Below are 27,901 nucleotides of genomic sequence, written 5' to 3'. Positions count from 1 at the left end.
TTACTTTATTTTTTCCGTGGGTTTTTTTGGTCAATGTGTTGTTTTCTTTTAAAACATGACTAATTTAGAAATGTGTTTTGTGTGACTGCAGATGTATAACCTATATCAAATTGCTAGCCTTCTCAATGAGAGAGGAAGGGAGGGAGGAACACAGAACTTAAACTCAAAATTTTTTAAAAAGAATGTTAAAACATTTTACATGTAACTGGAAAAAATATTAAAAAAAAAGAAAGCAGAGTTAAAAAAAACCTCAGTATAACACATTCACTATAATAACATAAATAATGACAATATATAAAGGCGACAAAAATTGGGTAAAAAAAACCACTGTGGTTCTATATTATTAAAGTGAATGTGCTTATTCTTTCCTTCTATTAACAATCAGTTAACAAGGAGAGTAGAAATTGACATGTATATATTAGTGACAGTCACTCTATTAGGCAGTTTATGCTTGCTATGAAAGAATATACTTTTTGGGTTGTGGAATATTTGTTGTGACAAAATAAAATATATCAAATATATATGTATACATATACACACATAGATACACATAGATACATATATAAGTATATATGATACATTTTATTATTTACACAACATATCTTCATATTTATGTGTACACGTATATATTTGTGTATATATATATATATATATCATATATGCATATGTGTGTATAAATGTTGCAGACTGAACACAATAAAATTTACAGAGTGCAACCTAAGGACAAGCGTAGATATTATAGGGAACACAAGCAAAAAATACCGACCTACAATGACATCTTGAATAAAGAGTGAATTAAAGAACAAATCCACAAAGAGGTAAATCACTAGACCTTTATTAAACATTATTCTGAGTCAGGAACTATCCTGAACCCTAAGGATACAAATACAAACAAAAAGACAATGCTTGTCCTCAAGGAGCTTCTATTCTAATCGGGGTAAGACAACCCATAAAAGGGAGCTGAAAAGCATGGGGGGAGGGGCAGGGGAAAGTACCCATATAGGAGCATCATGGTGAAGCACAGAGAGGCAGAAGTAGGGCCTGGAGAGGAAACGAAAGCTGCCTATTCTGGGCCCTTCCATAAAATGGAGGTTCTAAGAGGAACTCACCAGTGGGGAAGAGGACAACAGAGGTGGAAGGAAGCTCCAGGGTAAGAAAGTAGCTGAGGCATGGCAGCTAAGTCGGACATTTTATACATAGAGATAACAATAATGACTACTAGTCTTTTTCTTATTATTATAATTAACATTTACATAGTGCCTTAAGGTTTGCAAAGCACTTTACAAAAGTCATCTCATTTTATCCTCACAACAGCTCTGAGAGACAGGTGCTATGATTATCTTTGTTTCAGAGATGAGGAAACTGTGGCAGACAGAAGTTAAGTGACTTACCCAAGGTCACTCATCTAGCGAGTGTCTGAAGCAGGATTGGAATTTGGGCCTTCTAGACTCCAGGTCCAGCACTGTATCTACTTAGCTTGGAATATCCACTATACCACTTAGCTTGGAATAACAAAAAGCAGGAAGAAATGACTGAAAGAGAAATCTCAATCAAAATGACTACAAAAAGTACAAAATATCAAGGAGTCAACCTACTAACCATATAAAGACACAATTAAACAGTTTTTGTAGGCAAACAGAAAGATTTAAATAACTGGAGGGATAACTGGTGCCTTTCATTGGGTGGCACACATATAATACAAATGAAGCCAATACCTAAATTCATTTATATTTATCTAATAACCACATTGCTATTTTATAGACCTGGACAAAATAAGAGTAAAAAAATTATTTAGAGTAAGAAAAGGTCACAAAGGAGCTGGCATTCTAATGGGGGAGACAATATGTAAATGAATAAGTACATAGGTGACATATACAGAGTAAACGAATACAGTCTAAAAGGGGAAGTCATTAGGTGCTGGAGGGACCAGGTGCTGACCCCAGCATGTAGGGGCATTTGAGAAGAGCTTCTAAGGAAGCTCAGGAAATGAAGAAGTAGAGGTAAAGGGACAGAACATTCTAGGCACGGGGGACAGTCAGTAAAAAGGCATAGAACACTGTGTTGGGAAACCACAAGGAGGTTAATGTAGTTGGATTGCAGAGTGAGTAGAGAGGAGTAAAGCGTGGGACACTGAAAAGGTTGGTAGGGGCTGAGTTATAAAGAATTGGAATGCTACAAATGGTCTTTATAAAATGGGAAAAGGACCCACATGTACAAAAATATTTATAGCAGCTCTTTTTGTGGTGTAAAGATTTGGAAATTGAAGGGATGCCCATCCATTGGGGAATGGCTGAGCAAGTTATGGTATAAGAATGTCAGAGAATACTATTGTGCTATAAGAAATGATGAGCAGACAGACTTCAGAAAAACCTGGAAAGACTTGTATGGACTGATGCTGAGTGAAATGAGCAGAACCAGGAGAACGTTGTACACAGTAACAGCCACGTTGTGCTATGGCTGACTTTGACAGACTTAGCACTTCCAGCAATACAAGGATCTAAGACATCTCCAAAAGTCTTATGATAGAAAATACTATCCACATGCACAGAAAGAAGTAAGGCGTCTGAATGCGGATCAAAGCATACTATTTGTGCTCTTTTTGTTGTTGTCGTCATCATTTTGTTCCTTCTTTCTCATGGTTCCTCTCATTGGTTCTAATTCTTCCTTATATGACTGTGAAAATATGTTTAATGTGAATGTATATGCTGAGCCTATATCAGATTGCACACCGTCTTGGGGAGGGAGGCATAGAGGGAGGGGGAGAAAATTTAAAACTCAAAATCTTATGGAAGTGAATGTTGAAAACTAAAAGTAAACAAATATTTTAAAAAGTCTTTAGATATGATCCTAAAAGTTATAGGGAGCCACTGGAGGTCATTTTGAGGGGTGGGGTGTGGGGGTGACATGGTAAGATCTAGGCTTTAGAAAAAAATCACCTTGGCAGCTGAGTGGAGAATGGACTAGAGTGGGGAGACACTTGAGGCAGGGAAAGCAATTAAAAAACTATTGTAGTGGTCCAAGGAAGAGGTGATAAGGGCCTGAACTAGGGTTGTGGCTATATGAGTAGACACAAAGAGTAGTGCTGGGTAGTTGATTCTCAGTTGTAGTCCTAGCTCCTCTGCCTTCCAGAATATCATGTTGTATGACCTCCGATCCTTTAATGTAGAAGCTGCTAAGTCCTGTGCAATCTTGACTGTGGCTCCTTGATATTTGAATTGTTTCTTTCCGTATGCTTGCAATATTTTCTCCTTGACCTGATAGTTCTGAAATTTGGCTACAATGTTCCTTGGAGTTTTAATTTGGGGATCTCTTCCAGGAGGTTAATTGGTGAATTCTTTCAATGACTATTTTACCTCCTGGTTCTGGGATATCAGGGCGGTTCTCCTTGATAATTTCTTGAAAGATGTTGTCCAGGCTCTTTTTTTGATCATGGCCTTCAGGTAATCCAATAATTCTTAAATTACCTCTCCTAGATCTATTTTGCAAGTCAGTTATTTTTCCAATGAGGTATGTTACGTTTTCTTCTATTTTTTCATTCTTTTGATTTTGTTTGACTGACTCTTAATGTTTCATCGAGTCATTAGCTTCCACTTGCCCAATTCTAATTTTTAAGGAATTGTTTTCTTCAATGAGCTTTTCTACCTCCTTTTCCATTTGGCCAATTCTACTTTTTAAGGAGTTGTTTGCTTCAGTGGATTTTTGTGCTTCCTTGTCCAAGCTGTGATTCTCTCTTGCATAACTCTCATTTGTTTTCTCAATTTTTCTTCTACCTTTCTTATTTCATTTTTAAAATCCTTTTTGAGCTCTTCCAGGAGGTTTCACATGTAGACATTTTGACAGTGTTGTCCTCTTCTGAGTTTATGTTTTGGAATGTGTCACCTGCTACTGGAGCTCAGGGGATACTGTCCCAAGCTTCTTGTGCTGGAGTCCAGGGGCCTGGTCACTGGCTTTATGTGCTGAGGCCTCAGGTGCTGGCGGCTTGCTTACTGTGCTGGGGTGGCTTGGCCTAGTCATACCTGTTGTTGCCTGGCTTCTGGGGCTGGCAATTTACCTTCTGAGCTGGGGCTGGAGGCCTCACAGCTGGCCTGCTGTGCCATTAGCCTACTGAGCCAGGTCCAAGGGGCCTTGGTTGCTGATCTGTGCTATGGCTAAGAGCCTCCCGCTGGCTTGCCTGGACACTGTCTGTGCTGGGCTCTGATTCCCTTTTACCCAAATGAGACAGACCTTTCCTGAAGTCCTTATCAGTTATTTTAGCTGGAAAATTGTTTCACTCCGTCTTTTTATAGTTTCTATCACTCCAGAATCCATTTAGAGGTTTGATTTAATATTTCTGAGGGAAACTAGGGGAGAGCTCAGGCAATTAACTGGCTTCTCTCCACCATCTTTACTCACCTCCTGGGAATGAAGGTCTCAGTTTGGGCAAAGAACCCCATGTGGAAGAGGAGAGAAACATAGGGAGAGGTGTAATAATAGGAAGTTATGGTCAGATAGGAAAATGTCAGAATTTCAAATCAGGGGAGTAGAACACTTTTGAATAAAGTAAAGATCTAGTGTATAACTGTTTCTAGATGTGGCTGAGGTGGAATGAAGGAGTAGATAAGGGTACTTAATGAGCCCAAGGGAGGTCAGAGAGCATCTACACAGATATTAAAGTCTCCTATTATAAAGGCAGGAGTTGAGGATGAGAGGATGATAGTGAACCAGGTACTGAACTCATTGAGAAAAGAGAGATCATGGCTTGAAGGGTCAGTACCCTACAGCTACCATAATTTCAAATGGGTAGAAACTTTTGATTGAGTAAAGAAAGGTTACTGGGTAAAACAGGTAATGAGAGAATTTGGAAGTGACAATGGGGAACAAGGACTATTCTGATTCCCCCTCCAAAAGCAGTATGATACAGGGTTAAGGGGAGGAGTGTGAGAGAAGGTACAGCCAATGCAGGAGAAGATATCAGGGGATGCAATATCATCAGAGGGGAAACAGGCCTCAGGGAGGACTAGTAGATGGAAAAAGTGTGAAAGAAAAAGTTCTAGGAGGAAGGAGAGGGAACTTTTACCAGGATATCAACATCAATACTTCAACAGATCTGTGATCTCACCAATATACACATTTCTCTCCAAAGACACAGATCTCAATCTATACACGCCTGCCGATCCTTTGCAACTCTCATCTACGTCTTTCCCCAAATACACCACATGCGGTCTACCTAAAATGCTGGGGACCTTCCTCACTTTTACAACATTACAAAGATTCCAGTGGAGCATATGAGCTATCTCCTGCCCCTTGTTCTCACTTTATGACATGCTCATTTTCTTTTTCAATCATACATTTCTTTGACTACACCATCCTTTACACCACTTCCTCATAATTCTTTGTTTATAGTATGTTGCAGTCTACTGATGTCTGCCATGTGCCTGTCCAATGCCCCATGGGTGATCCTCAAGTTTGAATCTTCGTGGACTGTTCGTGACATCCATAGAGCACAACCAGAAGGAAAAGTCCTTTATAAAGTTCAAAGAATATATTTCGAAAAGGAAACATGACTTCTCTGATATTACCAAAGCATTTCAGCAACTCTGTAAAATAAATTGAGTCTTTCAGGGGAGCTCTCTCTTAATGGAATTGAATGCAATAGACATGTGTAAAGAGAATAGGAGTGAAAACTATAATGCAAACTTCCTAACCCTGGGTCTTTACAGTATTCTTTGCTCCACCACTAAGAAAGTTATGAAGCCTCTTTCTCATATTCCTACCCAGCCGTAAAAACAGGCAAATGTGTTAACATAACAGAGGTCTCAAAGGAATTCATACGCTAAGACAATATTAACTGAATTTGTAATTAGTCAGTTGCAGTATTAATTTATCCTCAACGAGACAATGTAACACAGATCTATTATTGATACTGTTGCATGATTTGGAATTATTGTTAGCTGTGACATTTTTAATTAACTTCATTTTACCTATCAGTCTTCATCCCTCTTTTTACTATGCATTCTACTTTAAAAGAATACAACTGCATTTCTTTACTGATTGTGGATGAGAGAATTCAGAATTTTGCTAATCTTGAGATCCATTCCAGCTCTTAAAGAGTGCTTCAGAGACTACTCTTCTTTAATGCAAATTACCAAAGTTTTATTCTACCCTAATTTCTCTACTGAGCATTTTTTTTCATCTAGAAGAGGCCATTGGCCATCCATACTAGATACCATTTCTTATATTCTGTCAAAATTCCGTATTTAAAAAATGTTTTCTAATTCATTAACTAAAATTGCCTAGAACAAAAAATCTTACATGCACTTGCTGTATTTCTAAGCCTCCAAGAAGCCATGAATAATAATGAGAAATCCTCTTTTTTTACTCATATTTTAAAATCAGTACTTCATCAACTTGAATGATTTCTTCTTAAATATAGCAAACGATTAGGCCTAGAGTCCATTAGGATGTTCATGTCTCCCTTATTAACCTAGAGGATCATTTTCATGATAAACTCCTTTCTCTTTACCTCATCAACCTTCTTGTACTTCCAGGAAAATTGTCCACTTAGCAGCATTCCAAGTAATTTGACCTCTTTACCCCTTTAACTAAACAGAGGTTCTTTTTGTAATCTCTATGTTTCAAGGGCTTCATAAAAATATTGTTAGGAGGTCTTCTTGGGATTAGCTGTTGGAGCTCTCACTTATAAGTAGATGTGAAAATGCCCTAGAGTTGACTATTTCTCTTTGGTTCACTGTGGTTTAGATCCCTTAGGAAAGCTGATTGAATGAATCTTTTTAGGGCAAGAAATCTATACACAACAAAAGAAGAATCACTGGAACTAGACACATTCAAGCTGCAGCAGCAGACTCCACAGACCTCAGACGCTTGTGAGAATTTGCAAAATTTAATGGTGGAAAGTAGCTCACTTTTTCAAATGTTGCTAATATTTAACTACAGCCTCTTATATGTCAAATATATGCTAAATAGTAGCAAAAAATTGGAACTGCTTATTTGGGTTGCTCGGTAGCAAAGGATGGGCAAGAGATATTGAGTGGGATGATGGAACTATGAGTTTCCATTAATGGAGGAACTAATTACTACATGTTTCAGCCCCTACTTTACTGCTGGTTTTACATTAAAAAAGGAAGGGGTTATTTTGAGCCCTGCTAATGACTCCTTTCTGAAAACTCTAGGATGTGAAATTGAGACAGATAGAAAACATGCAAATCCGCCTATTAAATGTTTAAGTATTGTTCTATTTTTTTTTTGTGAAATAGCCACATGATTTGTTTTTTAAAGAAGCACCCTCTTTTTTCTCCCCAAAGCTATGTAACTTCTTCATTTATAAGCAATAGATACTTATAATATTCTGACTTTGAATGATTTAACCTATGGATCTGACTTGCAAATGTGTTTATGGAACAAACATGAACAAAGAAGAGAGATTTTTGATTTCATTATAATTTTTTTTCCTGTCAATTTTATGGCAACTAAAAGGAGAGGCCACCACTAAAGGTCCATTCTGATGCCACCTTGTATCCTAAAGATGATCATTGGCTCTCCAAAGCTGTGCCAGGACTGTGTCAAGTCTGGCAAGTTCTAACAAGTGGGACCACTCGATAAGGAATTCTTAATAACTCATGAAGACCATCTAACCCACTAAATCACAAAAGAGTTGCAAGCTGCATCTATGGAGGATATGCTTACACCAATGAATTCATGAATGCTTGAAGTAAGAAGCAAAGTGAGCACAAGAAAACTAAGTATATTGATGGCTGGTTTTACAGTTATCCTATGGCGACAAATGAGCAACTTGGTTCAAAGCATAATCATTTCTAATAGAATTAAAAGAAGTCCTCCACAGTGGTGTTGCTTGAGAGGCAGAAGTTCATGGAAGGACGTAGGTGCTGCAGAAATTTGTACTTACCCTCATTCTTATGACTCTGGATTATCAGGGATACACGTACAGATGACAGGACAAGGGGCTGGTGTTGGCCTCACAAAAAACAATCATTGCTTGTTTTACCTGGATCTCTGTCTCCTGGCAGAAATTTGACTGCTGTTATGTTGACGCTATGAAAGCAGCTTCATTGAAGGTCAGACCCTTTTAGTGGACCTTCCCTGACACAGGCTTCCCCTCTGCTTAGGTCAGAAAATCTGACAGCATGCTCTTTTATATACACCCTGGCAAGTCTCTGGTATGTGGTAGGCACTTAATAAATGTTCCCTTGCTTGAATTATCCTTAAAAATATGAACATAAAATCCTTGTAGCTAAGATCACTCCCCAAGAGAAACATCATTTATATGTGATAAAGTGAAAGCCAGTTCAGAGTAGTGAAGTATTAAAATGTGTGATGAACCAGAGATAAAAAAGTTCCTAGGGCACAATCCTCACCATCCTTCCTCCATCACGCTCTGATCAATATTGCCAGCACCTCTGTGATTTATTCGATATCAAGGAGGACATTGATCTCTGTCTTCTTCCTCTTCCAAATGTACATGTTTACATTATGACAAAAAATACTATTTTTGTGTGAGAGTCTTATGAGACGAAAAAAATACCTTCCTTTTATTTTCCTTTGGAGGAGATTCCTTTCATTGGCTGTCAACATTATAATTAATTTCTTTATTCAATAAACATATATTAAGTGCCTACTATGTGCAAGATAGCATGTGTGCTAGGCCCTAGGGAGAAGAATGATAAGTAAGACATAGTTAGCATATCCTTCCTTTTACTGACCTCCCTTTTGTTGTTAAACTGGACATGTAGACAACTTAATTCTGCCATCTTTAATTAGCACATGTCAGAGATGTTCTTCGTAAAGGAACGCAACCAAAACAAAGCAAAGAAAATATGTCAAGGAAATGAACAATGAAAGTACTATTAATGTACTCTGGGCAAAGCAAACCGGACACCCACCAGTGATTCAATTAGTATTCGTCTGTGATTCTGAGACATTTATAAATGTGACTATATTATTATAAGGGCAGTTTCTTTGGGTAATAAATTTGTAGCTGAACCTTAGGTTACAATTGAGGTGGAGGTGAACCAGGAGCTAGCCCTCTGGAAGGAGGGCAAGAAAAGAGAAATAATGAGAGATAGAAATTTTAAAAAGAGAAAGTTCTTAAATCTTTGAAGAAGTTAATTAACATAAACATGAATAAGTAAAATCTTCAATAAACCTTTGGCGGCATTTTAATCATCCTGTTTTGTTTAAAATCTCCAGAAATAGCTAGAACATAGACTGATGTAAACATTTGTTGACAGACACAAAGTGAATTTCCTGCTGTTTCTTCACCTGGGATTCATATTAATGATTCAAATTCAGAATACCTCTATATATTGATGCCATCCCAATAGGAATTATGTGGAAAACATATTATTACTCAGACTATTATTCTTTCAAGAACTAGGAACATTTCTTCATGAAATAGAAGGAAAATACTGTACTGAAAGAGAAGGGTGCATCAAAAATCACCCTCTACAGGTAGTCACCCTACCAAATCCCTGAGGTCAGTCTGCTTCTAAAGGTGATCCTTCAAAATGCAGGGCTTTGTCCTTCCAAAATCAGGATTCCTAGGAGCAACAGAAGGGACTACAAGACGTCAAACCAATCTACTACAAAGTCAGCACATAGTCGATTAGCAAAAGTCTTTCAATGCATGCTGTTTTCTAGTCCTAGTATGATTAATTATATTAGAGACTTTTCTTATATATGAAAAGGATCTGTGATTTTATCAGAGTGAGGAAATTCCAAACATAGGAACTAACTCTAGTAATAGAGATCATTATCTGTTCATGACCTCAGAGACCTTTTAGCTTCCTGAGGCTTAGAGGCCTTATGTGACTTGCTCTGGGTCTGAGAGCTAGTGTTAGAGGCAGAATGGGAACCTAGCTCTTCTTGACTCCCAAGTCAGCATTCTATCTACTGTGCTTTCTTTGCTGACTCTTATTACTGGGAATAAAACAATGATTATAGATTCACTGGAAGTCATAACTATATTTCATCATGTGAATGATGAAGTTTTTTATTTTCTCCATTTTATATCATTGTAATGTAAACTGCATGTGAGTCAGTTGCTCAGAATGAGACCAAGCAATGAATTAATAAAAGACTTGAAATATATGATTTTATTGGTTTTTTCCTCAAAATCGAGTTCTTTCAATGGGTGGCTGAACCCACACAGGATAACAAGCAGACTTAGAAGAAAGTCTTTCTGAGTCAGCATACATTAAACTAATATATTTCATCCTTAAATGACATTATCTACAAGGGGCAGATACAAGTAATCTGTAGCATTTTCCTATCTCACCATTGGACCTTTTCTATCATTAAATCTGCAATAAAAAAGGGATCTATTTGCCAAGGTAGCAGGTGCATACTAATGAGGAGCTTATCTCACACCTTCATTTGTTCACAAATATGGAAACTGAGACTTTGCCAAAAATTACTGGGAAATGTTTCTTCTTGTTTTCAGAAAAGGAAGAGGCTAAAGAAGTTGAAAGGTAAGATTAGGATGAAACTCCAAACACAGATATAATGAATTGGGTGACTAACCCACTTCTTAAAATCTTACATCCCTTACTTATTTAACTTTGCTAAAATATATGATTTGCTTTCACGAGATAGTTGACCTTATCATTTATGAGTTCTACTTCCACAAGTAGATAATTGAGACCTGCTTTATTAACCGTGAATAAAGTTCATATCTTCAGCATACTGATTATATGATCAAATTATTCTTCTCCACCTTTCACACGTTCCCTTGATTTAAAATGCTTTACTCGTTAGCTGATCATCTGTACTAGGAAGACTTTTTAAATTTGTGAGATGAGATACCTTCTTGCTCCTTAGTGAAAGAGTTTGAGAGGACAAAGAGCTTATAAAATGGAGATGGCATCGACAATATTGGAACTAATTCTCAAAGCAGCATACAAAATATAATGCAATATCTATATGTATATATAGAGAAAGAACAACATTACATATTCATTGAAGACTTTTAAATACCTATATAAACAAAATTATTTTCCTTGTATGCTGTTCACTCTCGTTTATTACTATTGACACCTTGGCATTCTTTATTAATGGTATTCAAGATGGCATATAGTAGCTATAGTAAGGTGAGATTGAAAGCATCCAGCCAATATTTATTACTCAAAGTTAGTGGGGGCTGGATACATAATAAGGACTGAGGAGAAATCAGTCTGACAACAGATTAAAAGGCTATATCTTTCTGTAAGAAATAATTTCACTTGAATATACATTTTAATATAATCTTAAATGTGAAAAAATAAGGACAAAATGTACATTTTAAATTAAGCAAAAATCAAAGGTTTCAAAAAGCAAAATCCCAAACAGTAAAGGAACACATAGAAATATCTTATTTTTGAGTATGCATCTCAGTGAAAATATCTAGTTGTAAAAATGGTTCTGAGTACAATTTAAAAGTAATCTGGAAATGAAAAATGCTTAAGCTAAAATAATTATATATTACAGATCACTGAAAAATGCAAAACCACGCAGTAGCTTTAAAAAGTGGGACATAAACAAACTCTGTTTAGATACTTCAATTAGAGCCCTAGAGAGCTGCTATATCTAACCTAAATAATGCACCAGGTCATCATTACTAATTCCACTATTATTATTAAGTATATAATACAACAAATGGAAAAGACTGGTGCAAAATGATAGCTCATTTAACCTTTGAGTGAAGCATTCCCTTAATTACATGTACAGGAAGAGTGTCTGGTAAAGGTTGAACTTTAATTAGGAAAATGGAAGTGGAAGGGAGAGAGTCTACAAAATTTGCTATCATGAAAATATGACTGAATTGATGAGGCATCCTTTCATTGAGGCTGGCTAGCTCTCGTCAAGCTTATTGTCTACAACTACTACCAGGACTGCCCAGGCATTTAAAGATTACCCTAACTACTGCCTATGATTTGTGATTTACCTTCAGCTTAAGTCATTAGCTTGCTGTTCCTCAGTTTCGCTCATCTAAATTTTCCGGAACTATTCATGACCAGGTATGGTCAGATCACTCCTGCCTTCCGGTCTGGGTGCTCTCGCCACTTTGAGGTCTGAAGTATCAGATGCTAGGATGGAGTTGTCTGCCTGAGATTCTTTTTTGCTTCTCAGTACCTTCTCTCTGGAGGTGCCAGCACTTCTCTTTGTTGTCGCAGCAGAAGCCAGCCCCCTTCCCATTCTTGTTTCCTGGGTGGCTGCTCTGGGCTGAAGACTACAGCCTGTTCCCTAAAATGATCACTGAGCAGCATGTGACCTGCCATCATATTCCCCACCATCCGAATCAACCTATGGCCTGCTTTGCCTTCCAGCTACTCTATCTCCAGTTTCCAATTTCTACTTTTACACATAATGGGGTCTTGACACGCTACTGCAGTCCTCCACTGGAAGAAGTACAACATTTTTTGTTTCCCTAACAAGTCTCTGAAGGGCTATTTTGAGCATCAAGCAAAGCAACAAGGCACTGACTATCCAGAACAGGAGTTACTCACAGAATCATTTTGATACCGATGTTAGAGAGAAAAATAATTCCCTTTACAAATTTTAACAACTTGCTTCACAAAACCGAACTGGAAGTCTGCATGAGCACTCAAATTAGAATGAAAAATTCTGTAGGGAGCAAACAGATTGGAGATTTAAGCAGATGTATACTGGATAGAAAAGACAGACAAGAGGGGAGAGGGGGAGAGAGAAGGAGGGGGGAGAGAGAGAGAGAGAGAGAGAGAGGAGAGAGAGAGAGAGAGAGAGAGAGAGAGAGAGAGAGAGAGAGAGAAAGTTAGAGTTTATAAACTGAATTTCCAGGAAGCTTTTGGAAAAGCTCCTTATGAAAGGTTAATGCTCAAGGTGTGAAGTTCATCACTTAAGTGGAAAGTTGGCTACCTAACAGCTGTGCTGAAAATGACATCCTCCCCCCAAAAAATTTATAATGCATTATTGTCACTGCAAATTCTTGACATCTGGAGTACATCTAAATGGGAATATATGACCAATATGAAGACATTGAGGGGCAATTTGCTTAATACAGTTCTTCAGACATTCATATTAAGTTCGCAGGACTAGCTTTATAAGTAAGTAGATCAATCAAGCAACCACTTACTGAGTACATTTATTTGTAAATGTTTCGCTGATACTATCTTTACATCATTCATTTCCCAATAATTTCCCCTCTAAAACCCTCTTTTAAAACAAACAAAAACATTTAAACCAAACCAGCCAATACAGTTACTGTATCTACTAATGCCACAGGCAACATTCCATGTACTTAAGCCCCCTGTGTCCTCTAATGAGAGTTAAGAAGTGTGTTTCACCATGGTCTTCTGGAGACAAGATCGGTCATTGCATTGAATCTGAATGTTAATGTCTTTTAGTATTATTTTAATTAACAATATCAGAGTCATTGTGTCCTCCACAAAGTCCTTCCCTGATGTCTCATTGTGGTGGAGAGATGATCCGTGCTCTCAAAGGCTGTGCTAACAGAAAACCAACACGGACAGGTTCTGTAATACTGGAAAGTATTCAAGTCTACCAGACTGAGTCTGTTGGCTATCAGGCTTAGCTGTGTACTGAAAGGCATCACTATGCTAGTCTCTTGGTAATGAATTCTTTGGCCAAAGTCACCCTTAATATAAAGCTACAAAATGGCCTTCAGTTAGTTGTACGTGGCCACCTTCTGCTCCTGCAATGACAATGCCAGTATAGAAGAAAAGGGGGAAGATGGTACTAAAAATTATAGTTTTAACTTAGTAAATCAGCGTTTTAAAAATGAAAACCCTGCTCAAAGATCAACAAGGTAAGTGGAGAAGGGTTGAAACAGGGAAGAGAAAGGAATAAGCATTTATATTGCACCTACTGTGTGCCAAGCACTGTTCTAAGCACTTTACAAATGTATCATTTGAGCCTCAGAACAACCCTGTGAGGTGGGTGCTGTTATTGTTCTCATCTTACAGTTGAGGAAACAGAAGCAAACAGAGGCTAATTGACTTGCCCAAGGTCATAAAGATGGTAAGTGTCTGATCTGAACTCAGGTCTTCCTGATTCGAAGCCTAGGGCTTTATCCAGTGGATATCCAGCTGTCTCTAATTCTGACAACAAATAGGTATAATGAAGTAGAAGAACTGAAATATGATCAATCTTCACATACTTGCTATGAACAAAACCAGGAAAAAAAGAAGGAAGCTATACCTAAATGAAAGGATGGGTCACAAATTGTGCTTGAAGAAGCAAATGAAGTAGTTAGCAGAGTTTATTTCACTGTGTATCCAAAGCCAATAAGAAATGCCATTTTCTAAGACATTGGGTCATTTCTTATCGCATCTTTGATGTTTAGCGAAATTACTGCAAAGATAGAAATGGGCGGATGAAGACAAAATCTACTAGAAAGTATAAATTAGATTAAAGAATTATAGAAGCCAAAGACATGTAGACTACACATAATCCCTATGCCTCTTATATATATCATGAATACTTTCTTTGAGAAAAGAATTGGAGGATGCCAGACATGGCAAGCACAAAATATCATCACAAAAATGAAAATTCTTTTGACAAATAAGAAAGGAGTCATTATTTATGTAGGAGTCATTGTGGAATCGGTTGTCTATACAGTCAGAACATCAACTTACTAGAGCTAAGATCAAAATTAGTACTTAACTAAAAGAATGAAATGAGAAAAAGATATCATAAGCAATTTATTTTTGATTAATTTATTTTTAGCATTCATTTTTTATTTTGATTTCCAAATTCTCTCCCTCCCACCACCCCTTCCCACTCATTGAGAAAGCAAACAATATGATATTACCATACATGAGAAGGAATACAAAGCTTATTTTATATTAGCCAGATTACAACAAAAAAGTAAAAAACAATATGCTTTGATCAACACTCAGAGTTCATCAGTTCTCCTTCTGGAAGCGGACAGCATTTTTTATCACAAGCCCTTTGAAATTGTCTTGGATCACTGTATTGATCAGAGTAGGTAATTCTTTCACAGCTGATCATCACTGCAATATTATTGCTACTATGTGCCATGTTCTCCTGATTGTGCTCACTTTACTTTGCATAAGTTCCTATAAGTTTTCTCAGTTTTTTTTCTGAAACTCTCGCCCTCATCATTTCTTACAGCACAACTGTATTCTATCACAATTATATATCACTACATATTCAGCCATTCCCCAACTGACGGGCATCTCCTCAATTTCCAATTCTTTGCCACCACAAAAAGAGGTACTATAAAACATTTTTGTACATATATGTCCTTTTCCTTATTCTTTGATCTCTTTGGGACACACATGCTAGTGGTAACATCAGACCCAATTTAAACAACCCAATCCTTATCTAGGGGCAGCTAGGTGGCATAGTGGATAGAGCTGAGGGCTTGCAATCAGAAAGACTCACCTTTGTGAGTTCAAATCTGCCTCAGACAGTTATTTGTTATGTGTCCCTGGGCTAGTCACAACCCTGTTTGTCTCAGTTTCTCATTCGTAAAAATGAGCTGGAGAAAGAGATGGCAAACCACTCCAGTATCTTTGCCAAGAAAACCCCAAATGGGGTCACAAAGAGTCAGACATGACTGAATACATCATCCTGACCTGTTTAACCAAGTTATCGATGATGAAATATGAGATATGGACAGAAGAAAAGAAATAAGCACAGGCTATAATTTCGTGTGGTAATTTAGTTAATTTAAAACAATTACCATAGCAAGGAGACAAAAAGAATCTAAAACTTGCCTCAGCTGTCAAACACTTGATTTATATGCCAAATGGAAAGAGACTGAGGCCAAGGACAACAGCAATTTATAATATAAACTCATTTGTAACCTTTTACCAAGAAGGATAATGAAAGATTATGAAGCATTACTGCCTCATAAAATCAAAGAGAAGTAATACAGAGTAGAACCAGGTTAAAGAAAGTTTGACATAAACCTCAGCTAAGCAAAGCATTTTAGGATGAAAGAAGAAAGTGGACAACAAACAGGAAAAAAAATGGAAAAGTTCTGCAAAAATTTCAATAATAAATTTTTTTCATCATCAAGAATAGTAGAGCAATCACAGTCCCAGATATGTTTACAGAGAAGGTAAAAATAGTACTAAAGAAAACAATGACAGGAAAATCAACAAATTAACTAAGTCAAAAGAGAGGCAATCCATGTTAAAGGCAACCAAACTGGGGGGGGGGGCATAAAGACAACGATGTCCTGATTAGTGCAAATAATGAGTCTCCTGAAGTGGCTGAAATATGAGATTTTGTGCAACATATTTCTATTGGGTTGCAACCAATGACCACATTTTAGACAAGTGTAACTTCAAAAAGTGCAAATTTGCATACATGTAACCACTTTCAGGGATTCATTATTCATAGTAAACAGGACCTAGCTGTAGCTCAGTTCATAAGATATCTGATGCATAAGAAGATATCAAAGGCACGGAAAAAACCCTCAGATAATGAAAACCAAAAAAAGAAACCAAAACCACACTCATGACTGCCATCCTGTACATGTAGCTCTCCACATACATTGGAGGCATTCAGAATGAGAGTATTAGTAGGGAACCAACAGGCAGGTTATCATAAGCATTATTCTGTAGTAGATAACATCTTTTGCATTACATAGTTAACTGAAAAATAGAGAGTACAGATTTTACTGCACTGATTACTTAGTAGATTATTTTTTAAACGATTTAATAGAGCAAAGCACCACCTTAAAAACCATCTACCAATATGGTGACTCCTATCCACACATCGAAATCATTCAAGATTCCTTGAAAGATATGACAACGTAGATAACTTTGTTCAATGATCCTCTAATCATTAACATCAAGAGAGACAAAAACAAAAACAAAACATGGAGATATGTTCATAACCATCAAGAAGAATATTTAGTCCAAACTCCAAATTAAAGAGGGATTTCCTACCGATACTGAGCTTCTACAGATGCTCCTGTTTGCGGATGATATTGTGCTAGTGGCATCATGCCTGCAAACACTGAAAGAGATCTGTAGCCACTCAAAAGGGTTTGACTTGGTTGTCCACATAGGAAACACCAAGTGGAAGAAAAATGCTCACTGTCCCATTCAGGACATGTGAGAGATGAATTGGTTACATGGTGAGAGTGAGAAATAATAAATGGTGGACAGCCAAGCACTTTGATGATATCCTCACAATGACAAAAGACAGCAAGGAAAGCCCTCAATTGGTTGGGAAGATTACTGTTGTGAATTTATGGGACGTCATATATTAGAGTTGAACAAGATGGTCAGACATTATTGGCATCTGCGTCATGACAGGGAATAGACACTTCAATAAAATCACAGATTCATTTGAGTCATTTTATGTCCCGTTCTCACGTCTATGTTTTCATAAGCCTGCATCAGTTCATACAAGTCTTTTCATATTTCTCTGGTCTAATAACATATGTAATTCCATATTGCATAATAATTCAATTGAATTTAGCTCAACCAATATTTATTAAGTATTGATGTCCACTGCATTCATATGCCTATGTAGTCCAATTTTATGGGCCCCCAAATGTTTCAACTATACATTAATCATTGCCTGTTGTTGCTATTGTTGATATCTGACCCTTCGTGAACCCATGGATCATAGCACACCAGGCCTATCTTCTGCTATCTCCGGAAGTCTGTCCAAGCTCATGATCATTGCCTAAATTGCTGCTATTAAAGAGTCATTCATTTAGCTTAAGACTTCAGTCTCTGTTAATATGCAAAACGCCCCTGCCAAAGTCACAAAGCACAGTATCTCAGTAGGTATTCAACTGTTACAGAGGAGTTAAAGAACAGGAAAGAATTTTAATGACAAGGATTTATTTAAAAAAAAAACACACACTTAACTAAATTGCTAGGGAGATTGGATATACGTGTAAGCCAAGTTAATCTTCTCTCTGTATGTCTAATACCTAAAAAGCAAAGTTATACCAACAGCAGTACTTCGGAAACATATGGAAAGGTTTCAATCAGGGCACATTTGAGCATAAAATATATAAAAATACATTTGCATAAAGTAGAAAAATAATGCTGAATGTACACCAGATGGTTCACGTCACAAAATCTTTATAGGGTTTATAAATGCATCTTAATATAGTTAATATAGTCAATCAACAATGTTGCTATTCACTTTGGGAAAAATAGGGAAACCTGTAGTTTTTAAAAAGCGTGTGCAAAACAAGTTTGCCCATATGCTGCTTATTTAATCATTAAACAGTCTATCAACACTGAGTAGCTAAGTAACTAAGTGAAGTAAACTGAGTTAAGCAATCACACAGTGAATACCATCACTGTAGACAGTCCCCTGGCTCCTGAAGCTTTCATGGTGGCACATGCTTGGTCTCAATTATTTAGAAAGTGGACCCAGCTTTCCACTTCCATGTAGTGGTATCTACACAATGCCATGACTGCTGAAGGGGGGTGGGAAGCAAGGGTCAAAAACTTATTGTTTTATCTGGTTCTTAAAATATTAATTTGATGGAATTTTCTGGTTGTGCCATGCGTGCACAACTCTGTCTTTGTGATGATGCCCCATTGTCCTTTCCTGTTTAAGAAAACTGTAATGTGCCAATCATATGCCTGGCAGTATGGTCTAAGAGACAGAGGGCAGATAGACCTGGTGATGCATCCCATCTTTGACACTTATTAGCTGTGAGCTGTGGGGGGAAAGTCAGTTAATCTCTTCAAGCCTCATTCTCCTAAGCTGTAATAGGAGTATAGCTATCACACCTACTTCAGACAGTTGTTATGTGGAATAAATACCAATGTATGGTGAGGTCTTTTCAAACCGTAAAGAACCATATAAATATGAGGTATTATTATGCTAATGCTCCTATGCACCAAGATGGAAGCCCTTATGAGGATCATAGACTTAGAGATGAAAGAGACTTCTTTTGGCCTAATTCCCTTCTTTTACAAAGCTCAGAGAGAAGCAGCTTATTCAAGATCACAAAGGTAACAAGTGTCAGAGCGGAGAGTTGAACCCAGGACCCCTGAGGCCCAAGTCAGGGCCTGTGTCACTGCACCATGCTGCCTTGGGGAGATGCTGAGGGCTGCCCACGGGAATAGCCACATTAGGATAGAGCCAGGACTTTAATGTGTCCCAACACAAACCATGCCAGTTGGAGACAACAGTGTCTACAGCAAGGCATGCTTCCTAGAACCACTCTGGACCAAGAGAAGGCACTTGACAGAAACTGATCAGTCAACTATCAAGGACCACATGTACATTGACTAGATCAAAAACCAACTTCAAAGAAAGCATACAATAGCAGACGCAAGCAGATGTAAGGCGTTAGCCATTAGACACTATGTGGAAGTCTAATTGGAGACCCCATCCTATGTAGGCTTTTAGATAACAGACATCATCTGCCCTATACTTTTGGTTTATTTCAGTAGGTACTGCATTTCATACCAGAGGCTACTGACATAGTGGCCCATTATAGTTTATGGGTGGATATCATTTCTAAAACATGGAAACAAAGAGGTTATATGATCCGCCCAAGGTCACCCAGCAAATTAGGATGAGTCCTTGTAGTGGAAGCTGGTACTCGAAATGCTGGTGAGTTCTGAGCTCTTGCTGCCTTGAGATTTATTCAGCGATGCAGGAGTCTGTCAAAAATGTTTATGTTCCAAAATAATATTGCAGCACTTTACCTCCACAGTTAGTTTGAGTGTTGATATTTCATTAGAAACGACCACAGGCAACTTGTAAACCTCTGAAAACATAAATCCCTAGTGTACAGAGATGCAGCAGACTATTTGAAGGAGAACCTTTAATCGCACCCCACCCCAAATATGGTTTTGAATGGCTCTTTCATTTTAAATTATAACCAAACAGCTTCACCACCCACCAAAATGTAAGACATTTCCCTTAACTCTTAGAGAGATTTTCAACAAAGGATTAGCTTAAAACACACACATGCATTTTCTGGTCTTGTGAAAACATTCCCCCTGCTATTTTTAAAAAATATATAATAATGCAAATAGATAATTCTTGTATCAGGGCATTCAAATACTATTACAATTTAATTTTTCCAACCTCAAAAAAGTGTGTATTATTTTAATGAAAATACAATCTCCCCTATTTCTAACTGCAGTACTAAAAATTAGTGAGCACAGAACAGCTGTGCTGATACAAGAGCCTCTAACGGACTGTTGGGTCAACAATTCACAAATTTAAATGGCCTGAACAAAGAGTGCAGACTAGTCTTTTGTGTACATGTTTTAAACATTAGGGAATGTCTAATATGACCCGACATGACAAACTATAATAGTCCAGTGTGTCAATAGCCTCCCCTGTGAAATGCAATACCTGCTGAAATAAACCAAAGGCGAAAAACAGTCAGGGTCTATTATGTCAATAACCTTCATGCTATGGCATCTCCAGTTAGGTTTTGACATAGTCCATAATGGCTAAAGATTAAAACAGCAATTGTGTTCTACAGCATGCTATGATAATTCAGATTATGAAGTCAGAAGTACAGAGGGGGAAAAAAACCCCTTATTTTTGAGGTATAACATTGCTTTAAAGAATATTTGAAAAACTTTTTTCTAAGTGAGAACAGTTTAATACTAGAAGAAAATTTTAAAAGGTTGTGAAAGTTAAATCATTAAATGTTTGATGGTTTAATTAGTGGTAGCAAACACCTCAAAGTTTGAAAGGTCAGTGACATTTCAATTATGGACATTTTCGCTCACATTTTAGTCAAATAGAATAATTCTCTATTTCATTATATTTTCTCAGCTTCCAAATGAGAGACCCACTTATTAATTTTCTCAATCAAATAAACCTTTGGATTTGAGGGTAGCTCATGCAACAAATTAATCCATTCCTTCCTTCATCAACATCTTACTGACTACTGACTCTGTGGAAGGCAGGGAACTGGTCACTGACAAGGGATAGACACTATTCTAAGACACAGGCCCATGTTAAAGAGTTTATTCTTCTTTCTGCAGAGCAAAAGAACTAATGGAATTTCGGTTTAGTTCCCAAGTTGGAAAACATCAGCATATGAGCCTTTAGAGTCTGTACAGTATAATTCAATGCTAGAGTTCCTTACGGAGTCCATAATATCCATAACAACCATGGGACTTCATACATTTGGTTTTTATATCCTCAATAATCCCAAATCTTGGCATCTAGGTGGCACAGTAGATAGAGTGCTGGCCCAAGAGTCAGGAAGACTCACCTTCGTGAGTTCAAATCTGGACTCAGGCACTTACTAATCGTGTGACCATGGGCAAGTTACTTAAACCTGTTTGCCTCAGTTTCCTCATCTGTAAAGTGAGCTGAAGAAGGCAATGGCAAACCAGTCTGGTATCTTTGCCAAGAAAACCCCAAATGGTGTCACAAAGTATCAGACATGACTGAAAAAATGACTTAACAATAACAAGAAGAAGCCCAAATCACTGAAACTGGCCCAGTTTCCCATGAGCCTTCCCAAAACACCAGGATCTACTCTGGTCCGTACTAAACCACCTAAGAAAACGCCATCTCTGGTGAGATTCTGACCGCCACTCTCCAGATTTCTAGTGTGGTGTGTACAGGTAGAACACAAACATGGTATTCTGTGGATGGAAGGTCCAGGGCATCACCAGAGGCCTAGAATATAGCGCATTAACTTCCTACCAGGGTAACCAACTGGTCATCATAGGATCAGAGACTCAAAGCTAGAAAAGCCGCCAGAGATTATCTATTCCCATCCACTCATTTTACATGAAACCTACAAAGACTCTGGACTGACGGATTGGAGCTGACGCTAGGGCTTTTCCTCGTGAATGGCAGGGTCTTTCTTTGGCATACTGCTCCCACTCCAGCGTTTCACTCTAGATACATCTCCAATAATAAAGCTCAGGGATAATTTGTGTCTTCTGCCTCCCCAAATATAGACAACAGGGTGCACAAGTCACACACAATCGCTCGCTATGTAATATGGGCATTGAACATAGGACAGCCTTTATTTCACCCAACACAGAGAGAATGCATAAGACACAAATGACTCACAGAAGCCCATGCACAAATAGAGAAACAGTGAGCCCTCCAACAGCCCATTATACTCCCCTAGAAGAGCAACGGACCTGTACTATCCAAGCAATTCAGAGCAATAGAATGGAAGGGTTGGCAAGGTCCAGACATCCTGATTGACTCCTCACTCATAACAGGATTCCAGGCCTCCAGCCTGGAGTCAGGAAGACCTGAGTTCAAATACAGCCTCAGGCACTTACCGGCTGTGTGACCCTGGGACTGTATGATCCAAGGCAATTCACTTAGCCCCTGTTTGCCTCATTTTCCTCAACTGTAAAATGAGGATAATAACAGCACTTTTTTTTCAACAGGGTTATTATAAGGATGAAGTGAGATATTTGTAAAGTGCATAGCACAGGGTCTAGTACATAGCAGAGATTATATACTTATTCACTTCTTTATCTCACCAACGTCCTGCTAACTCAGACATAAATGCTTAACACCTTCCCACTTTTCTCAGCCTCCTCTCCCCTCTGATTAGAGGCCTAGAGGGTGGAGCCCTTAACTACTCCCAAAGTTTTCCTAGGTGCTTCCTCCACCCCCATTAGCCTGTAAGCTTCTTTAGGGCAGAGGCTGTCTTTTTCTTATTTCTATGCCAGTGCTTAGCACAGCTCCTGACACATAGGAGGTTCTTAATAAATGTTTACTGAATTAAATTAAATTGTATTCTTCCTTCCTTCCTTCCTTCCTTCCTTCCTTCCTCCCTCCCTCCCTCCTTCCTTCCTTCCTTCCTTCCTTCCTTCCTTCCTTCCTTCCTTCCTTCCTTCCTTCCTTCCTTCCTTCCTTCCTTCCTTCCTTCCTTCCTCCTCCCTCCCTCCTTCCTTCCTTCCTTCCTTCCTTCCTTCCTTCCTTCCTTCTTCCCTTCCTTCTTTCCTTCCATAGAGCTTAAGTAGTAATTTGCCATAGATCCCATAGGTATTATGTGCCACGATCAGAATCAGAATCAGAACCCAAGTCTTCTGACTCTATTCTATCTCACCTGGCAGGACTCAATGAATGCTATATTTAATATGGCAGGTCTTTTAATACATGTCTGACAGTATTTTCCTTTAAACCACAAATATTGTATAAGTATTAAGACATCCAATAGTATTTAAGCATACCCAATTTTCTGTTCCAATCACAGTTTACAGGGGCTCTTGACAGAACATACATTGCCTTTGGTTCCTGCAAGATGTCAAGTGTGCCATACTGATTCTGGCAAGCCTCCAGTGGACAACACTTTCAAACAGAGGAACCAATGAGTCCAAAAGGGAAGGTTTCTGCGTTTGGAAGGGCATGGGGTGGGGGCTGTGGTGGGGAGGCTCATTTCCGTCCGTAATTAATAAGGATGGTTCCAAACATACAACCACAATCCTTGCTGATTTCTGTCTCAACATCTTCTGCAAGGCCCAGTTGAGCATTTATTCTGGCTATGTCCGGAGTTGAATGGCCAGAATGCAATCGCTTGTCTCACAACAAAGGCAACATTAACTTTATCTGGATTTTTTTAGAGGCCATTCAGTGCCATAGGCTCATCAACACCTCTAATAGATGCTGATCACATTCTGAAATCCTGGGAATTTTACCAAAGTGTTACTTGTTTGTTTGGCTCTGCAAAGAGAGGTTGTTGACACACTCGCTGGCTTTTCAGAGAACAGGAATGATTTCTAAAGCAAGTTGCATCTACATCTGTTGTGCCTGTAGCAATGAGGGTACAACGGACTTGGGCTTGGCACCAGTGACCACTTCTGGATGCCAATCTAAGCTCCACACACCTGCATCTCAGACCTTGTAGGGAGTATCTGTGTTGATATTTAGGCCAATAAACCTCAGTTGGGGGGGAATGGAAACTGTGAAGACAGTTATGGGGGGAATAGTCAAGCCTTGAATCTCAAAGTGGAAAAGGATTCAAAGCTAGGTTGTTGAAAATGAGAAAAAAAATGATGGTAGTTCAGATGAAAAGCCCAATTACATTGCAATTCATAGACCCTGCTTTTCTCAATGAGTTTTTGGAACTTCCTTTTGATTTGAAATAACATGTCTGGTTCTTTATTGATGAAAGCTGAAATTGTATAAAGATGAGAGGGGATAAAAAGTGAGCTGATTTTCAGCTCGTACTTTATGTTACTTTCCCAGGGAGGGCCCAGTTTTTGAAGAATGGTGACATATCTAGAAGGCCTTTCCAGTTTCCATTTCTTAAGAGGCACTCTTGTACTTGCAAGGAAGCAGACTGCTCTTAATAGTGACGGGCAAGCAAAGAGCACACAAAACAACTCGTTGGAAACTTTTCCAAGGTTGGAAATGGGAGTTTTTCCTGTGGTTTGAAGACCAGAATGCTGTGGGACCATGTAGAGAAATCACTTAACCTGTGTGAGGTTGAGTTTCCTGGGGTTAGTGCTGCATGTACTACCTACTACTTCAGAGGCTCACAGTGGTGACAGTACTTTGTAAAACTCCCAGTGCTATAGAAACAGGAGCGATTATTATTCGAGTGATTACTCCAACTACAGTGGCCTCCGTAGTATTGGTTTGATCCTCCTTACTTCCCTGCTCAAGAACTATCAATGACTTCCTCTTCCAATCTCAACCCTCTTTAGTCCATCCTTTGCCCAAAGACTGGAATTAGCAAGACCCACCAGGAGATTATAGGAAGCCATTGATAGTTCTTGAGCAGGATCAAACAAATGCTATGGGGGCCACTTCCCTAACTCCAAAGTCTTCGGGGCTTCCCTATCACCTCTATGAGAAAATAGTCACCCCTCAACTTATCTAAAGTCTTTTACAACCTACATTCAGATTTATTTCTTGTTACTACCCTTCACACATCCTGCGTTGAAATCAACCTGGCCTATTAGTTCCTATCCAAATTCAACATGCCACATACCATTTCCAGGCCTTTGCTCTGGCTGACCTGAAATGCTCACCTCTGTTTCTCATCCTTGCCTCTGCCTCTCATAATTCCCTAGCTCCCTTCAAGTCTCGGTCCACGAGCCAACTCACACAAGAAACCATTTGCAATCCCTGGGTTAGTAGTACTCTCTCTCCTCCCTCAAATGATCCCTATATGCTTATCTGTATGCATGTTGTATACCCCCAGCAGAATAGAAGATCTCTGAGAGCAAAAGACTTTCATTTTGTCTCTTTATCTCCTAGCATAGTACCAGTCACATTGTGGCTAGCTTAATAAATGCTACTTGTTATTGGACTGAATTGCATATGTACAAATATCTCCATTAAAAAAATATTGTTAGCATCAGATGAAAAGATTCAGTGTGTGTGTGTTGAGTGAGGGAGCAGGAGTATTCACAGAAAGAGAGACAGAGAGAGAGAGAGAGAGAGAGAGAGAGAGAGAGAGAGAGAGAGAGATAGAGAGAGAGAGAGAGAGCGAGAGAGAGCGAGAGAGAGAGCAGCCCCTGTTTGCAAATCCCATCCATTCATTTTAAAAGCTTTAGACCAAACAACTCAATCTCATCTATTACACATCTCTTGGCTTTCTTATTCTCTAACTATAATACTTCCTAGTAGAAGCCAGCCTAAATATACCCCTTAAACATGGCAGAATTCCAGGCCCCAGTGGATCTGAGAGTTTCAACCTCTCATCAGTTGATAACTATATAAGAAAAAGGGGAAATAGATAAATGATGCTAACCATGTGTTCTTTCAGCTCCCAGGTGATGTGTATAATCTGCACTCTTGTCCTAAGCCAGGTCTAAAAGCCAGTCCAGTGCTGGCTCAGGGTTAGAATTCAATGAAACAGTGGTGGATGATAAAATGCAATAAAAACAGCTTTACTAATACCAACTTCACTTGGTATCTCAAGTCTTTTACAACCTGTCTTCAGCCTACCTTTTCAGATTTATTTCATATTACTGCCCTTCACACATTCTATGTTGAAATCAACCTGGCCTGCAAAGGATGAAACAGATGCAATTCCTAAGGTTAAAAACCATAGAGATTTAGATTAAATGGTTATTCAACAAACTACTCTGAAGGATAGTAAGAATTCTACTAAAACCTTGGAGAGGCTGGGCCTTTTTAATGCAATCACAGCAGGCACAGGTACATTAATTGAATCAATCAATCAGTCAAATAGCAGAATATGAACAGGCAATTTTCAGATGAAGAAATTAAAGCCATCTATAGTCATATGAAAAAGTGCTCTAAATCACTATTGATTAGAGAAATGCAAATCAAAACAACTCTGAGGTACCACATCACACCTATCAGATTGGCTAACACGACAAAACAGGAAAATGACAGATGCTGAAGAAGATATGGGAAAATTGAAACACTAATGCATTGTTGGTGGAGCTGTGAAATAATCCAACCATTCTGGAGAACAATTTGGAACTATGCCCAAAGGGCTATAAAAATGTGCATACCCTTTGATCCAGCAATAGCACAACTAGGTCTGTCTCCCAAATAGATCACAAAAATGGGAAAAGGACCCACACGTAAAAAATATTTATAGAAGCTTTTTTTGGGGTGGCAAACCATTGGAAATTGAGGGGATACTCATCAATTGGGGAATGGCTGAACAAGTTGTATGAATGTAATGGAATACTATTGTTCCATAAGAAATGATGAGCAGGCGGGCTACAGAAAAACCTGGAAAGCCTTACATGAACTGATGCTGAGTAAAGTGAACAGAACCAGAACATTTTATACAGTAATAGCAACACTGTGTGATGACCAACCTTGATAGACTTAACTCTTTGCAATGCAATGATCTAAGTCAATTCTAAGAGATTCATGATGGAAAATGCTATCCATATCCAGATAAACAACTACAGATTCTGAATACAGATCAAAGCACACTATTTCCTCTTTTTTTTTTGGTTTTTTTTTTGTTTTTTCTTTCTCGTGGTTTTCCCCTTTTGTTCTGATTCTTCTTTCACATCATGACTAACATGGAAATTTGTTTAATATTATTGTACATGTATAACCTATATCAGATTGCGTGCCGTCTTGGGGAGAGTGGGGAGGGAGGGGGCAAAATTTAGAACTCAATATCTTATAAAAGTGAATGTTGAAAACTAAAAATTAAAAAAAGAAAATATCTTGTGGCTGGCTAAGATCAAATCATGGGCCTTCCAGGTCATGTGAGAAATAAGACAGAGGACTGGACATTTTCTCTGACCCCTACAACTTCTCAAACATCTCCAAAACAAAAATTATTTGCCAAAGATACAGCAATTTTAGCTGTCTCCATGATTTAGGACATCCAGAATCCAAAAGAAGGTAAAAAATCCCCCAACCCATGAAATGATGATGCTCACCCAGTCCTCCTTCCCTGCCTCCTATGCTACTGACAGCAAGGATGCACTACCAGACCCAAAGACCCAAGACATGGCTCAGGGCTCACAACAAAACTCACTACCACACTCTAGTCCCCTTTCCATCCAGCATGGCGGGTGGCAGCCCTTCAGGAGCAAAAGCCTTCTGGGGACCATAACCCTGTAGCATAAGCCTGCAAAGCTCTGAACTGCCAGTGCTGGGGGTTGCATAACACCAGCATAGTAGTCTTAGTGTGACAGCTCTTTGAACTACCTAGAGGGAGCAAGACAGGTCACCAGAACAGAACACTGTATATGGAGAGGGGTGCTTTGCAGCACTCCATTAAGCCTGAGGGAAAGAGCACTGCAATGAGCTGGCACCAGCTAAGACCACCTAAAAGTTAAATGGAACAGATTAGATGAGGGAGATTAAAAAACAATAGAATGCAATAACCTGGTATTTGATAAAGTGAAAAACATAAAATACCTGGGAAAAAGTTCTTTATTTGATCAAAACTTCTTGGAAAACTAGAAAACATTCTGACAGAAATTAGTCTTAGACTAATAACTTACACCATCTTTCACAATATATTCTAAGTGGATACATGACTTCA

This window comes from Phascolarctos cinereus, unplaced genomic scaffold, assembly GCF_003287225.1.
Source record: "Phascolarctos cinereus isolate Bilbo 61053 unplaced genomic scaffold, phaCin_HiC Scaffold_8;HRSCAF=390, whole genome shotgun sequence".
Lineage (NCBI taxonomy): Eukaryota > Metazoa > Chordata > Mammalia > Diprotodontia > Phascolarctidae > Phascolarctos > Phascolarctos cinereus.
Note: the sequence above shows the minus strand (reverse complement) of the source record.